The following is a 16,420-nucleotide window of genomic DNA, read 5'->3' on the forward strand; positions in this document are numbered from 1 at the left end:
CACTTTTAATTTCATTTTGCAGACGAATTCAATAAGTATTATGCATTTTTGTACTTCCCGCCTTTTATGCAAATTAACATAAAAAGAGTCATCTTACTTGTGTGACCAGAGAAGAGTCATATCTTAGGCTACTTTCACACTAGCGTTCGGTGCGGATCCTATAATACAAACGATGGTATCCGTTCAGAACGGATCCGTCTGCATAACAGCTTTTTAAGATCTGAGTTTTCAAGATCGTAAAAACTCAGATCCAACAGTATATTCTAACACAGAGGCGTTCCCATTGTGATGGGGACGCTTCAAGTTAGAATATACTAAGAACTGTGTACATAACTGCCCCCTGCTGCCTGGCACCACCGATCTCTTACAGGGGGCTGTGATCCACACAATTAACCCCTCAGGTGCCGCACCTGAGGAGTTAATTGTGCGGATCTCAGCCCCCTGATCGGAGGCTGCCAGGCAGCAGGAGCCAGACCCCCCCCCCCCCCTCCCCAGTATTAAAAGCATTGGTGGCAGTGGCCACAGGCTAACAACCCCCCCCCCAGGTCTGCGCCGCACAGAACTGTCACTTACCAGTAGGAGGAGCGTTGGCCGCCCACAGACAGCGCAGGTAAGTATAAGCTAAGTAACCATGGCAGCCAGGACTGCAGTAGCGTCCTGGCTGCCATGGTAACCGATCGGAGCCCCAGCAATAACTGGGACTCCGATCAGAAATGCCACCAATGATGGGAGGGGGGGGGGGGGTTTGTTAGCCTGTGGCCATTGCCACCAATGCTTTTAATACTGGGGAGGGAGGGGGGGAGGGGCCGCACTGGCCACAAATGCTAATACTGGGGAGGGCTGCACTGGCCACCAATGCTTTTAATACTGGTGCGGCACCTGAGGGGTTAATTGTGTGGATCACAGCCCCCTGTAAGAGAGAGATCGGTGGTGCCAGGCAGCAGGGGGCAGTTATGTACACAGTTCTTAGTATATTCTAACTTGAAGCTTCAAACGGATCCGTCCCCATTGACTTACATTGTAAGTCAGGACGGATCCGTTTGGCTCCGCACGGCCAGGCGGACACCAAAACACTGCAAGCAGCGTTTGGGTGTCAGTCTCCTGAGCGGAATGGAGGCGGAACAGAGCCAAACTGATGCATTCTGAATGGATACGCATCCATTCAGAATGCATTGGGGATGTACGGATCCGTTCGGGGCCGCTTGTGAGACTTTAAACGGATCTCACAAGCGGAACCCCAAACGCAAGTGTGAAAGTAGCCTTACTTGTGTGACCAGAGAAGTCATATTTTCAAGCTCTGACTCAACTCAGGTTAATTTGCATATGTATCATAGTTTTGTTTTTTTTTACACAATAAAGGCACACAGAGCTATGGGGACTGGGTATTACGGATGTGCTAGCGGCCATCTAGCAACCCATGTCCTCAGCTCTATACCCAAATTCCCTTTAACTATAAAAAGATAATAAGCAATATGGAATCAGGTTTAAAGGGGTTGTCTGAGATCAAAAAAAAAATTTAAAATAAGTTTACTCACTTCTAATAGCCGATTCAAGGTCCCCACATATGTTTTTTGTATTTTCTCCTCTTCTACAGGGCTACGACAGTCCCCCACTCATTGTTGACATTTATGTTTAGGTTAGCGCTAACTTCCTGCCGCACATACGCCCCCCTGAATCATTCTTTCTCTAGCCTGCTGCAGCATTTGCCTGTATTTTACATAGGTGGCATTTACTATGCAAAGTAGCATAGTGCTCTGCCTCCTTCATTCAGAAGAAAGTGCACTGCCCGGTGACGTCACCGGACCAGAGGGGCGGGGTTTAGCATCATGTGTTGCCACCTACTTTCCGCCCCTCAGTGCGCTCTGCATAATCACTGGGCGCACCGAGGCTGACGGTGACGTCACCGGGCTCCCTGCGAAGCGGAAGCAGAGGCTTCGCTCTGCAGTAAGGGACCCGGTAGGCACTTCCGGCAGAGGATTTATGACATGAAAACGGGGCTTTAGAAAAGTCTGGCAAAGGTAGGACAGGAATGTATGTAATATTTATGTGCTTGGTGTTTACTTGTAGCAATGTCCCCAATCCCGGACAACCCCTTTAAAGGGAACCTGTCACCAGGATTTTGTGTATAGAGCTGAGGACATGGGTTGCTAAATGGCCGCTAGCACATCCGCAATATCTAGTCCCCATAGCTCTGTGTGCTTTTATTGTGTAAAAAAAAGGATTTGATAGATATGCAAATTAACCTGAGATGAGTCCTGTATGTGAGATGAGTCAGGGACAGGACTCATCTCAGGTTAATTTGCATATGTATCAAATCGGTTTTTTTACACAATAAAATCACAGAGCTATGGGGACTGGGTATTGCGGATGTGCTAGCGGCCATCTACAACCTATGTCCTCAGCTCTATACACAAAATCCTGGTGACAGGTTCCCTTTAATATAAAACAGCGTCAAGACCTGTGTCTGTATAAATGAATATGTTTAACCCCTCAAAGAGGCAACAAATGTAAAGTAGGACAAATCCTTACATACCCATAATTAGAACAATCACCTCCAGAGAACTGCACACCCCGACGCGCGTTTTGGTAACCTTCATCTGGGGGCGATCTGTATGGAGAGCATTTTTACACTGTTCCTCAGGTGTATATTGCACTTCTACTTTTATGCATTTCATCTCTATTTGTATCAGGTTGTATATATGTATGCAATAAAGAATATTATTACTTTTTGAGCCATTTGAGATGTCTTTTTCGTGTAGGTTTGCTTGGTCTATGTTGAGTTGGCTTCTTTGAGGGGAGTAGATGTTGCCCACCACATTGTTTGGGTTACCATTTGTTTTTGTGCTATGTAACCTGTATGCACTAATCATAATCCTAAAGATGGTGCAGGCTTGGACAGGCTGGCTGGACCTGCACCAGACTCCTCACAGGCTGGATGATAGCAGCACAAAGATTGCCACAATAAGAACGCTGATGCTGGAAAATGCTCAGAACACTTTAATGCTGCTCATTCATCACTGGAAAACACAACCTTCTAACAAAAGATGAGCAAATTGATTCATACAAATCAAATTGCTTCAAGAATCAGCTTTTTAAGCAGTGATGGATGGCGGTGCTCCCTCCCAGGTACACCTGCAAGTGCAGCAGCACCAGATCCCCTGCCAGTCAGTAGTAGCATTTTTTGTGCACTTCCCCCACGTATCTAATAGGAGACCTTTATTAGGTGGTTAGGTACATATAGCTGTGCGTGCTCCTCCTCCCATCGGTTGCTGGATGCACACAGAGGAGCAGCACACTATATGTGCAGGGTCTACTCTGTAGATGCCCAATGGCATAGGTTGATTTAGAGTAGGACCTGCATGACAGAGACCACCTTGGAACGAGTAGGTGGGCACACGTGTTTTGATCAGAATATATTGGCCGAGTGTCTCAGATTTTATCATATCAGAATGAGGGCTTAGTCCATAGGTTATGTTTGCAGCTATTGTGTTAATGCATTATTTTCCAGGATTTTTCCCTTTATAAACATAGCCATGGACATCTGCATATTTAGTTGTCATATTTGCTTTTCATCTTTTTTCAATGATTGTTGTTTACTCTTTCAGAGTACTGTAAGGTGGCCATACATCTTCAATAGCTGTCAGACTAACCTAAACCCCGGCCATATGCACAGAAGTTTGGTTTGGCCAAGCCCGCACGTGCGCTCAATCGGGAAGGGCAGAATGCCACTGCCAGACACCTCTCAAAAGGATCAGGCATGTTGAAATTCAAACTGAAATTCTTTGTACACAACATCAGCCAAACACAGTATGGGCTTAGCCGTTGCATCTGATATTAACGCGACACTAGTCTAATTATGGTCACAAACCTTATCAGCATAATCTTCCCTTATGTGATCTAGAGGTTCATCTCGGCAGGGGTTTCCCTTTAAACAGATATGTCTATTGGGTTGGTCTTTTGAACAAAATCACCTATAAAAGTAACCCAGGTCCACTAACTGGACACAAATCTTAAATCCATCCTTACCAGTGCGTACTCTCCAGTGGAACGCCATGCCAATACATCTTATGATGCACGATTCTGGTTGTAAGCTGGTCTTCTAGCCAAATATGAAATGAGACTTATGTCTCACTTCTCTGTCAAAACACACTAGCTACTAAAAAGTAGAATTTGCAGCTATCACTTCATACTGCACTTCTCATTTCAACAGGAAATTGCTCACAGCAGTTCTGCAGCCTGAACTACAAATGCAATAAACCAGCAGAAAGGCCATTTCTAAAGAACAATGCCGGCACCAGAAGCACTCAGAGTTACTGCCAAGCCATTGTCAGAAATGCTAGATAAGCATGGAAGGGGTCTCCTGACAACAACCCCTATCAACAAGGTATAAGGACATCAAGGAGGGTGGTCCAGCCCGCTGACAACCAGCTCAGTACAAGCGCCCACATTTCTGACAGACTCCAGAATTCTGCAGGGGGGAAGCAAGCTTGGAGCAGGACCCGGGGTGATCTCCTCAGGAGAAGCGGTCGTCTCTGATAACCAGAATAGTAATACGATTAATGTGAATAGAAGATCTGGACTATAGTATGAGCAAATAGAAGTCCATTCACATAAAACTTTGAATACTGTATGGAGCGCTCGCTCCGTACAGTACTAGAATGTATTGGCTCAGATGAGACTTTGGATAATAACTTAAAAAATTAATTTCTACTGTTAAAAACCTTTTCCTGAACTCAGGTTCGATTCCAAGTGGTTCATCTGAGCCAATACATTCTAATAATGTACGGAGCACTCGGAGCGAAGTTCTATGCGAATAGACTTCGGATGTTTCATCTGCAGTCGATTCGCTCATCCCTAGACTATACAACAGGCTGAACTGTGGATAAGTACAAGATAAGTAACACAATGTATTTGGTATTAGAGTGGCTCACCAGAAAGCACGCCACCGCTCAGGGCTCTGCTCATCATGTAGCCTAGGCTAATCCCAACCAGCAAATCTAAGGCAAATCCCACATATATTTACAAGACGACCCGAGCACAAATTGGAGGCTGAGGTTCCATGCAGACTGCCGTTGTGCGGCCATTCCATGCATTGGAGACCGCAATTTACAGTCCCCAATGCACGGTCAACTTGAATGGGTCTGTGATCCATCTGCACCATAAAAATAAAAACGAAGAACATGTTCTATTTTCGGTGGCATGGAGAGAAACACCACGGAAGCCCTAGCGTAGTGCTTTCGTAGGGTTCCGTGCCTCCGTTCCACTGACCCATTTAAGTAAATGGGTCAGCATCCGTGATGTGGGGAGCACGGCCGGTGCCCGCATACTGTGGACCCGCAGTACGGCCACGTGCATGAGGCCTGACACCGATTTCTGCTGAAGACTGGGTCAGACACTGACTTCAAGGGTAGCCATCAACAGGTGGCACTAGAGGAGCAATTTTTTTTTTTCCCCATGGAGGGCTACCCTAAAGAGTCCCTACTCGCTGGATCTCTGTCTGAAGAAACAACTAACCGGCCAACAGCTATTGAATGTTTATGGTAACCTTTAGTTTTGCTCATCATTAAGTTGGTTATCTGGTAATATAGAATGACCTAATCCTCAGAATAGGTCATCAATATCAGATCAGCAGGGGTCCAACTCAGAAGACCCTGCCAATTAGCTGTTTAAAGAGGCCACAGCACTCAGAACTTAGGCAAGTAATGTCACCATACATCAGTCATGTGGCCTATGTGCAGCTCATTCTCATTCAAGTGAATGGGGCTGAGCTGCAATGTTAGGCAGAGCTGTTATACCACATACGCTTTAATGATAAGCAAAATTAAAGGTTACCACAGACATTCAATAGCCGTTGGCCAAACGGTTGTGCAGCAGCTTCTTTTCAAGCCTGATGCACACAACCATAGTTTTGGTCTGCGTCCAATCTGCACAACCAATAGTGGACGCCACTAGCCCATCATATCTACGGCAAGCATCATTTTTAAAGACCAGACTTCAGTCATACCCCAAAGGGGTTAAAGGGACCATGCAAAACTGCTAACAGCACTAGCTAGGTGCTGCGGAGAGCAAGACAAATATGAGAAGTGTGAACATGAAGTTTTTCTTCAGCCAGATTCTGCTCCCGCAAGGGTCATGGAGGTAAAGCATCTGTGTCACAGTGCTCCGAGTGACAGCTGTAGTGGTCTCCTAGTTGGATGCTACAGCTGTAACTCAAAGCAGAGGGGCCGGGCAATGCCAAGAGCGCTTCATGCTGAAGCGCCACCTTCATGGCACTTGCAGAAGCAAAACAAAAAAAGTTTATATTCACACTACTCCTGATAAAAGCTCCACAGAAAGCATGCTTCTACTGCTCTCCCCAGGTACTAGCTAGTGCTGTCCACAGTTTGGCCTGGTTAAGGCCTCGTGCACACAAACGTACTTTCTTTCTGTGTCAGTTCCGTTTGATTTCAATGGGTCCGGAAAAAAAAAAAAAAAAAAAAAAAAAAAATATAATAATAATAATAATAATAATAATAATAATAATAATAATAATAATAATAATAATAATAATAATATGGAAGGTACTCCGTGTGCATTCCATATGTCCGTTTCGCCAAAAAATAGAACATGTCCTATTATTGTCTGTATTACGGACAAGAATAGGACTGTTCTATTAGGGGACAGCTGTTCCGTTCCGCAAAATGTGGAATGCACACGGACGTCCTCTGTATTTTTTGCGGACAACAAAATACATACGGTCGTGTGCATGAGGCCTATAACTGCTGACAGACTCCCTTTAAAACCATCTTTAAGCATGTCAGGATAGTAATGGATGTTCTGATGCACAATCCTTTGTACAGAAAGTGCCCAATAACTCATTTCCTGAAGTTAAACACTGAATTATGAAGGGAAACGGCAATGATTTCCTTTTCGGAGATAATGCTATGTTGTTAAGTACAAAATCATTTGACATTACTTTTAACAGTGTTACATAAGTAAGGCTTCATCTTCTTGTCCCTAGCGGTCAGAAACAAGCACATGACCAATCAGCAGACCTGTATCAGACATGGAAGTTTGTATATGGAAGGCATAGATTTATAAACGGCCTTTATGCCCATAGCAACCACAACGCAGCTTTCACTGTTCAAGAGCAGAGTATGAAATACAGTAAAGCTGGAGAGGGAGCACAGTTTCTTCCATAAATGTCCCCCACAGCTCTAAAAGGGGTTCTCTAATAAAGCATTGTAAAATAGAAAATAAGCTTACTCGCCTTTACAATGGCCACTGCTCTAGTCCCTGCTGCTCCGATCCTCACTGGATCTGTAGTGATGACATCACGTTACTAGTTCACATGACCACCACAGCCAATCACTGGCCATGTGTACATGATTGGCAAATGCTGAGGCCCGTGATTGGCTGCAGCATCAGATGAACAATGAATGGCATGCGACTGCTGCAGATCAATCAGGAATCGGCTGCATGGGAACAGTGAAGACTTTTAATGGAAGTTAAGGTATTTTTATTACATTTTACACTGCTCCCTTCTCCCTGCCCAATTATAAAAAATTAAAGGGAACCTGTCACCGGGATTTTGTGTATAGAGATGAGGACATGGGTTGCTAGATGGCCGCCCTGACTCATCTCACATACAGGACTCATCTCAGGTTAATTTACATATCTATAAAATCGGAATGAGCTGCACCTAGGCCAGGTGACCAATAAAACAGGACATTACATGGCTTAGGAAGAGGCCTATGTAGTCACAGAGCAGGATGACCTCTTCATACAGCTGATCAGCAGGGAGCCACACCCCCACCAATCAGATACTGATGACCTCTCTAGGCCTCTTTCACACTTGCGTTGTCCGGATCCGGCGTGTACTCCACTTGCCGGAATTACACGCCGCATCCGGAAAAACGCAAGTGTACTGAAAGCATTTGAAGACAGATCCGTGTTACTATGGCACCCAGGACGCTATTAAAGGGATTCTGTCACCTCCCCTAAGGCAAAAAACGATTTAAAAGCAGCCATGCAGCACAGCTTACCTGGATTAGGCTGTGCTGTTCTATCTTGAAATCCGTCCAGCAGTTACTTCAAAAAACGAGTTTGATCAATAAGGAAATGCGTCCTGAAGGTGCCCAGAGGGGCGTTTTTTTCTTCTGAGAGAGCCCAGTACCGCCCCTCTTTCAGTGCCCAGCCCGCCTTCCTAGTACTTTCTAACCGCCGCCCCCAGCCTCCCCTCCCTCTCCTCCCCCTCCCTCACGCCGAACGAAGTCTCGCACAGGCGCAGTAACCACTGAGGGCTGCGCCTGTGCGATCATCAGGAGACTGAGGGCGGCAGCTTCATCTTCGTCACTGGGCATGCGCCGAGCCCAGTGACGTCCGATATTAGCTCTTTCCCTCAGTCAGCCTGGTAGGAAGCGCAGAGGATTGCCGATCGGCTGCTGCACCCTGCGCTTTCTCCAGTCTGCCTGCCTTTACTTAATATAATAAGACCTAATTCGCCCCAACAAATACTTATTTCTTTCCTGAAGGGAGGGTGGGGAAAGAAATCGCTGGCCGTCTTCACTGTGGCAGGCAGACTGGAGAAAGCGCAGGGTGCAGCAGCCGATCGGCAATCCTCTGCGCTTCCTACCAGGCTGACTGAGGGAAAGAGCTAATATCGGACGTCACTGGGCTCGGCGCATGCCCAGTGACGAAGATGAAGCTGCCGCCCTCAGTCTCCTGATGATCGCACAGGCGCAGCCCTCAGTGGTTACTGCGCCTGTGCGAGACTTCGTTCGGCGTGAGGGAGGGGGAGGAGAGGGAGGGGAGGCTGTGGCAGGCTGGGGGCGGCAGTTAGAAAGTACTAGGAAGGCGGGCTGGGCACTGAAAGAGGGGCGGTACTGGGCTCTCTCAGAAGAAAAAAACGCCCCTCTGGGCACCTTCAGGACGCATTTCCTTATTGATCAAACTCGTTTTTTGAAGTAACTGCTGGACGGATTTCAAGATAGAACAGCACAGCCTAATCCAGGTAAGCTGTGCTGCATGGCTGCTTTTAAATCGTTTTTTGCCTTAGGGGAGGTGACAGAATCCCTTTAAAGTCCTGGTTGCTATAGTAGGAGCGGGGAGCGGTATACTTACAGTCAGCGCGGCTCCCAGGGCGCTCCGGAGTGACGTCAGAGCGCCCCATGCGCATGGATGACGTGGCATGCGATCACGTGATTCATGCGCTTGGGGCGCCCTGACGTCACTCTGGAGCGCCCCGGGAGCCGCACGGATGGTAAGTATACTGCTCCCCCGCTCCCCGCTACACTTTACCATGGCTGCCAGGACTTTAGCGTCCCGGCAGCCATGGTAACCACTCTAAAAAAAGCTAAACGTCGGATCCGGTAATGCGCCGAAACGACGTTTAGCTTAAGGCCAGATCCGGATCAATGCCTTTCAATGGGCATTCATTCCGGATCCGGCCTTGCGGCAAGTCTTCAGGATTTTTGGCCGGAGCAAAAAGCGCAGCATGCTGCGGTATGTTCTCCGGCCAAAAAAATGTTCAGTTCCGGAACTGAAGACATCCTGAACGGTTTTCACTCCATTCAGAATGCATGGGGATAATCCTGATCGGGGCTCTATGCCGGAAGACAAGAACGCAGGTGTGAAAGAGCCCTTAGGACCGACCATCAATATCAGAATCCCAGAGAACCCCTTTAAGAGATACCAATCTACTAGACAATGCCGTGTTTGGGGCCAGATTAGAGATAGCAGTCCACATACAGCTATGTCTAATTATGTGAATGACTAGGCCAGGAGTCATGAGATGAATTGTAATGGCTTCCTTGAGGTCTGGCTGAGAGCCAGAGAGTTTCTCAAACAATTGTGTGGTTTATATCCTTGTCCAAGTACTGCTGGGGCACTACGGAAATGCCCACTTAAATTCAGTGAAATATAATTGTGAAATAATGGAATAACTAGGTGTCATGGTATATAGCAATACAGAAATCTCCAGAAGGACAGAGACCTGCATATTTATCCAGGCAAATCCCAGACGGACTTCTTTTATCGGGGTACCTGCACACCGTGTCAAAGCAGAAATTCCACATCGATTTCTCAGCATTTATTACTTGGAGAATTTGACGTGTTTTGCCCCAATTCTCACCCTCTCCATTGCAAAGGGGGAAATCTGCACAAACAGTGGAGATGCTGCAGATTTAAAAATCCACAAAAAAAAAAAACAAAAAAAAAACACACACACACAACACACACTACACACACCACACTAAGTGAACATGAGATGTGTATTCTCGTAGACTCTGCTAGTACTGTATTACGCCGAGGTAATTCTGCACGAAAATAATTAAAAAAAATGCAAAATGGACATCTGTCTTTTTTTGCGGATCAGTGTTTTGTGGACCGCAAAATACATACAGTCAGGTGAATGAATGCACCCTTAGGCTACTTTCCCACTTGCAGCAGAGTGATCCGGCAAGCAGTTCCATCGCCGGAACTGCCTGCCGGATACAGCAAAACGTATGCCAACTGATGCTGATTTGTAACGCTACTTTCACACTTGCGGCAGTGTGATCCGACAACGGAACTGCCGATTTGGAGGTGACTGAAAGAATTTGAGAGACGGATCCTCATGCGGATCAGTCTCACAAAATGCATTGCAAGAACGGATCCGTCTCTCCGCTTGTCATGAGGACAGACAGATCTTTCTTGTATATTTTTTTCCGCATTTTTACTGGTCTGCACATAAGCAGGCCGGGAGGACGGATCCGGCATTTTGAATGCTGGATCCGGCACTAATACATTCCTATGGGGGAAAAAAAAAAAAAGGCAAGTCTTAAGTTTTTTTCGCCGGAGATAAAACCGTAGCATGCTGCAGTTTTATTTTTTGCCTGATCCGTCAAAATGACTGAACTGAAGACATCCTGAACGGATTACTCTCCATTCAGAATGCATGAGGGTATACCTGATCAGTTCTTTTCCGGTATAGAGCCCCTGTGATGGAACTCTATGCCGGAAAAGGGAGAAAAAACAAACAAACACGCTAGTGTGAATGTACCCAAAGACTGATCAGGATCCTGATCAGTCTTAAAAATGCATTGAAATGCCGGATCCGTCTTTCTGGTGTCATCCGGTATTTATTTTTTTCGGTCTGCACATGCTGCGGTTTTCTCTTTTGCCTGATCAGTCAACATGACTGAACTGAAGACATCCTGATGCTTCCTGAACGGATTGCTCTCCATTCAGAATGCATGGGGATATAACGGATCAGTTCTTTTCCGGCATTGAACCCTTTTGACGGAACTCAGTGCAGGAAAAGAATAACACTAGTGTGAAAGTACCCCAAGAAGTACAGAAAGTTACAGTAGGTCTTATGTTACAGCAACCGTGACGGTCAATTTAGGTTTGTCCAACATGTTATTAACAGCAGTGAACGCACATCGGCAAATCGTTTCGGGTAATGCATTGTGCGGAGTGCCATCAGTCATACCTGTGGTGAGGAGCAAGATGGGGGCTGCCAGGAACAAGCACCAGCAGATACATCCCAATGGGAGTCAATGGGCACATGAGATAGAAAGGGAAGAGGGTGTACTCACATGGAGCAGATCTGCTGCAGAAACCTTAGCGACAAATCTATTCTATATATGTATATGTGAATGGAAGTGTTTCGACAAGTGCCATTCAGATGAAAGGGACAGTCACATACAGGAAATGTCTGCATCAAGTCTTAAGGGGTTGTCCAGGTTCGGATCTGAACCCAGACATACCCATAGTTTCACCCCGGCTAACCCCTGATGTTAGTATCAGAGCATGTCACGCTCCGATGCTCGCCTTTGCCCTGCGCTGGGTCGCGCAGGGCAAGGGCTCTTATTTACAATAACACACTGCCGGGCGCAGGCTTCCCTCCAGCAGTTGTTCGGTGACGTCACCGGCTTTAGCGCTGCCCTAGCTGTTTTACAGGCTAGGGCAGCGCTAAAGCCCACCCATCAGTGCCGGTTATGGCACCGAAAATGCTGCTGAATGGAAGCCTCCACCTGGCAGCCCTAAGGAGAGCCCGGTACGTCATTGGATCTCCTGAAAATGCCTTTGCCCTGAGCGATTCAGCACAGGGCAAAGGAGAGCATTGGAGCATTAAATGCTCCGATGCTCTTGTCAGGGGGCTGCCTGGGTGAAGTTATGGGTATGTCCGGGTTCAGCTCTGAAACCCCTTTATACATACCCTGTGCATCTGGTTTTCAGCACGGGCATCGATGCCACAGGCAGTGACTCCATTCAGTAAGCAGAGATGCCCGCACTACGCAGACTGTGGAAGTTTACACTCCGGAGGCTGACATGTCCCTGAAAGGATCGGCTGCTGCATGAACTGAAGAGAATCCAGAAATCCAGTAACTTTATGGATTACCAGCACGTTCTGCATTAGGGCTCATGCACATAAACTTAATTTTTCTTCCGTTTCCGTTCTTTTTTTACATTTTTTGTGGGCCACAAAATACATGAGGTCGTGTGCATGAGCATTTAGGCTAAGTCCATGCACGGTGAATCTCGTATCAACCCCGCAGTGAACTAACAGCAAAACCCACATGTGTTATACGCAGATTTTTATGCGATTGCCATGGATTTCACACCCCGCTGCATTGAACCTGCTGAAATGTGCACTGAAAATCGAAGACTGAATGTTGAGAATTTGAAAATCCATCACCTGCATTTTTTTCCACGCAGAAAATGTCCACAGCACGTGGACGAGATTTGTTAGATTGTACTGCACCGTGGATTTTTACTGTCACGTGTGAATTCACCCTTAGGCCACCTGCAGAAAACGTATGTTTTTTTTACGTGGATTCCTGCGCAGAAAAACCACAGAGTAGTATAGTCCCAGCAAAGTGTATGAGAACAAATCTTGCGTACACATTGCAGATTGTTCCGTGCAGAGATTGACCTGCTTTGCGGATTTCCAAATCTGCGCACGTCATGTTTGCAGTTTTAGCTGAGGATGTCATCCTTTTCAATGGAAGGGCGAGATGTGCACCAAAACTGGTGTAAATGAAGAGAAATTTGTCAGGGCAGCTGGACACACGCCCTCCCTGCCATGCCCCTTTCAAGGAAAGTGGCGAGGGTGGCATAAATTTAAGAGATGCAACAATTTTCTAAAAGTCAAACACATAGTTTGTGTCTTTTGAAGGCCACTTTTCAGGCGTAAGGGAGATGATAATTCTCCCCTTTGTGTACCTGTTGTGCGGATTTTACAATCTACAGCCAGTAGCCTGTGCGACGCCTCACCTTCTACATAGTGGTTCTCTCCACAGACTTCAATGGGGTTAATAAAACTGAAAATCTGCACCCAAAAAAAATAATTCAATAAATAGTGCAGATTTATGTGCGGATGTGGATTTTCTACATAAAAATCTCCAACGTGTTCAGGTAGCCTTAGGGCTCATGCACGCAACCGTTTGATTACCCCCAGCAATCATAGGACCACCGAGACATATCTGGGCAGATTGCAGAAGATGATGTTGGTAGCTCATGAGCGGGGTCCCCAGGAGATCCTAGTATGATGGGGGCCTGTGGTTGCCACCGATCACTAAGAAAGGGCATCACCGGGTCAGAAAGGGTCATGGTCACTTTGTCGTGCAGGATGCAGACCCCACATGACGACTTCTTCTGACATGGTGTCTTTTGGAATTGGGGGGAGGGGTGCAAACTGTAAAAACCATTGTGTCCACTATTATAGCTCCACAATGAAGACTGAAGGTTCTCCCAGCTTTCCAAGACTCCTGAACAGCATAACTACCTAACTACGCATTTGTGGTGCTGCCATACCCGCATTGCGGACCACAAAAAACGCAAAACACAGGTATCGGCCGGGTGAACTGAGCATCTCACGTGATTGCGTGTCCGTGTCGCAAAAGATAGAATAGTCTATAGCCCTAGGAAAGCTTGGTGACAACGTTCTGCTGCAGATGACAGCTCGTGACAGGGGGCATGACAGGCTGTAATGACTACCTGGAGGAACGTCACATGAGATCACTTATGCAGGTAATGAAGGGGTGCCAGCAGACCAGGGCAGCGGGTGCTCGGGCTAATATACCCAGTGAACCCATAAACTATTGTTATCTGTCATTTCCTCGCATCCAACAAAAATGACTATTTTTGTCCCCAACGTGGAGCATTTGGAACAGAGAAACGTATCCGCAACAACCACTGATGTCGCAGATAAAAGACACTGGTGTGAACAAAGCCAAAAGGACACACTAGAAGCCCCCTCAGAAAACCTACAATAAAGGGGCCTCTCCTATTAAAGGCACAATGCAAAGAACCTATTGTTCTCTTCTATCAGCTGGGCTGGTTTTACGGCTCCTTTCAATGGGACCACTGCCATAAAGTCAGGAAACTCCCGACCCCCATAGTCACTGGCTTATCTCCAGCTCCGAGCACCTCCACGAAGCTTTCCATATATGCCATACAAGCAGCTAGAGCACAAAGAGGACTGGCAGCTGCCGAGACAACCGGTCACACAGTCAGTGTGAGGAAGAGCCATGGCCAATCAGATCGCGGCTTCTAACATCAAACCTTCACGAAAGCAACACAAGCTGAAACCTGATTGGCCACCGGGTCTTCCACGTAAGGTCCACATAGGAGAAGTGAGACTTGACAGAAGTCACTGGAGGGGACACTTACCGGAGCCAGGTGGTGTCTCACACGTGCACAGCGCCGGGCACTGCCCTCCTGCCCATGGCACAAGGCACCGGTTGCTGGAGCTGTAAGAAGTTTTCCTCCCAGAAATGACGTCTCCACACAACTCTGCCGCTCGTCCCCGCACAACAAAGGGGCTGCTGCCTGCGCCTAGTCCTCTTTGTGGCGTCTGCCTGGGACTGCCATCCACCCCCCGCGATCACCGGTACTGGGAGGACGACAATGGCGGGAGGGCTGCGGGCAATCAGAACCTCCGCTCTGCTGAGAGTTAAGACTTCCCGGTCCCGGGGACCATATATATGTGTCTGCGGGAGGACAGAGGGCGGAGCCTGCGCTCACCCTGCTGGCGCTGCGCCCCCTGCCGGCATCTGGAGGGTGACTGCATATGATGCAGCTTTTAACCCGCCAACATACTCCACAGCGCTGACCGTACCAGCTTTACCCTTCTTCTCTCCACTGTGCAGATAATACCCCTGGTAGCAGCAGTAGGGTCACCTTCATGGTGCCAGCATGGACCCTTCTCACATGTGGTACCAGCTTTACCCAACTTCTCTCCACTGTGCAGATAATACCCCTGGTAGCAGCAGTAGGGTCACCTTCATGGTGCCAGAATGGACCCGTCTCACATGTGGTACCAACATGTGGTACCAGCTTTACCCTACTTCTCTCCACTGTGCAGATAATACCCCTGGTAGCAGCAGTAGGGTCACCTTCATGGTGCCAGAATGGACCCGTCTCACATGTGGTACCAGCTTTACCCTACTTCTCTCCACTGTGCAGATAATACCCCTGGTAGCAGCAGTAGGGTCACCTTCATGGTGCCAGAATGGACCCGTCTCACATGTGGTACCAACATGTGGTACCAGCTTTACCCTACTTCTCTCCACTGTGCAGATAATACCCCTGGTAGCAGCAGTAGGGTCACCTTCATGGTGCCAGAATGGACCCTTCTCACATGTGGTACCAGCTTTACCCTACTTCTCTCCACTGTGCAGATAATACCCCTGGTAGCAGCAGTAGGGTCACCTTCATGGTGCCAGAATGGACCCTTCTCACATGTGGTACCAGCTTTACCCTACTTCTCTCCACTGTGCAGATAATACCCCTGGTAGCAGCAGTAGGGTCACCTTCATGGTGCCAGAATGGACCCTTCTCACATGTGGTACCAGCTTTACCCTACTTCTCTCCACTGTGCAGATAATACCCCTGGTAGCAGCAGTAGGGTCACAGGACCTTCATGGTGCCAGCATGGACCCTTCTCACATGTGGTACCAGCTTTACCCAACTTCTCTCCACTGTGCAGATAATACCCCTGGTAGCAGCAGTAGGGTCACCTTCATGGTGCCAGAATGGACCCTTCTCACATGTGGTACCAGCTTTACCCTACTTCTCTCCACTGTGCAGATAATACCCCTGGTAGCAGCAGTAGGGTCACAGGACCTTCATGGTGCCAGCATGGACCCTTCTCACATGTGGTACCAGCTGCAGGTTTGGTCTACTGGAAAAAAGTAGAGCCATCAGTGGCATAGGGGTTGTGCCAAGTTTAGAAGTTACCCCCTATCTATATGACAGGGGATAGCTGATCACAGGGGGTCCTACTGCTGGGACCTCCACCAATCCTGAGACCAGGGCCCATTCCTCTGTTCTGATGGAGCAGCAATGGACAACTATCTCCAGCAGTCCCAGAGAATGAATGGAGCAGCAGGTCACATGCTCAACCTGTCACTTCTGGCGTTTTTTTGGGTCCGCTTGTGAGACCCGTTTCAGG

At 47.6% G+C, this 16,420-nt stretch overlaps 1 protein-coding gene across 2 annotated transcripts in view; it reads right to left on the reverse strand.

Moving 5' to 3' along the window:
* Positions 1 to 14,957, reverse strand: part of CEMIP2 (cell migration inducing hyaluronidase 2) — a 102,201-nt gene extending 87,244 nt beyond the window's left edge. The window contains exon 1 of one of the 2 annotated variants that reach the window (XM_044272905.1): positions 14,638 to 14,956. The gene's annotated coding sequence lies outside the window, so the exon portion shown is untranslated. Of the gene's footprint in view, positions 1 to 14,637 lie in introns of both variants that reach the window. The other variant, XM_044272927.1, reaches the window with a different exon arrangement.
* Positions 14,958 to 16,420: the final 1,463 nt, after the last annotated feature.

This window comes from Bufo gargarizans, chromosome 1 (genome assembly GCF_014858855.1).
Source record: "Bufo gargarizans isolate SCDJY-AF-19 chromosome 1, ASM1485885v1, whole genome shotgun sequence".
In the NCBI taxonomy this organism is placed as follows: domain Eukaryota; kingdom Metazoa; phylum Chordata; class Amphibia; order Anura; family Bufonidae; genus Bufo; species Bufo gargarizans.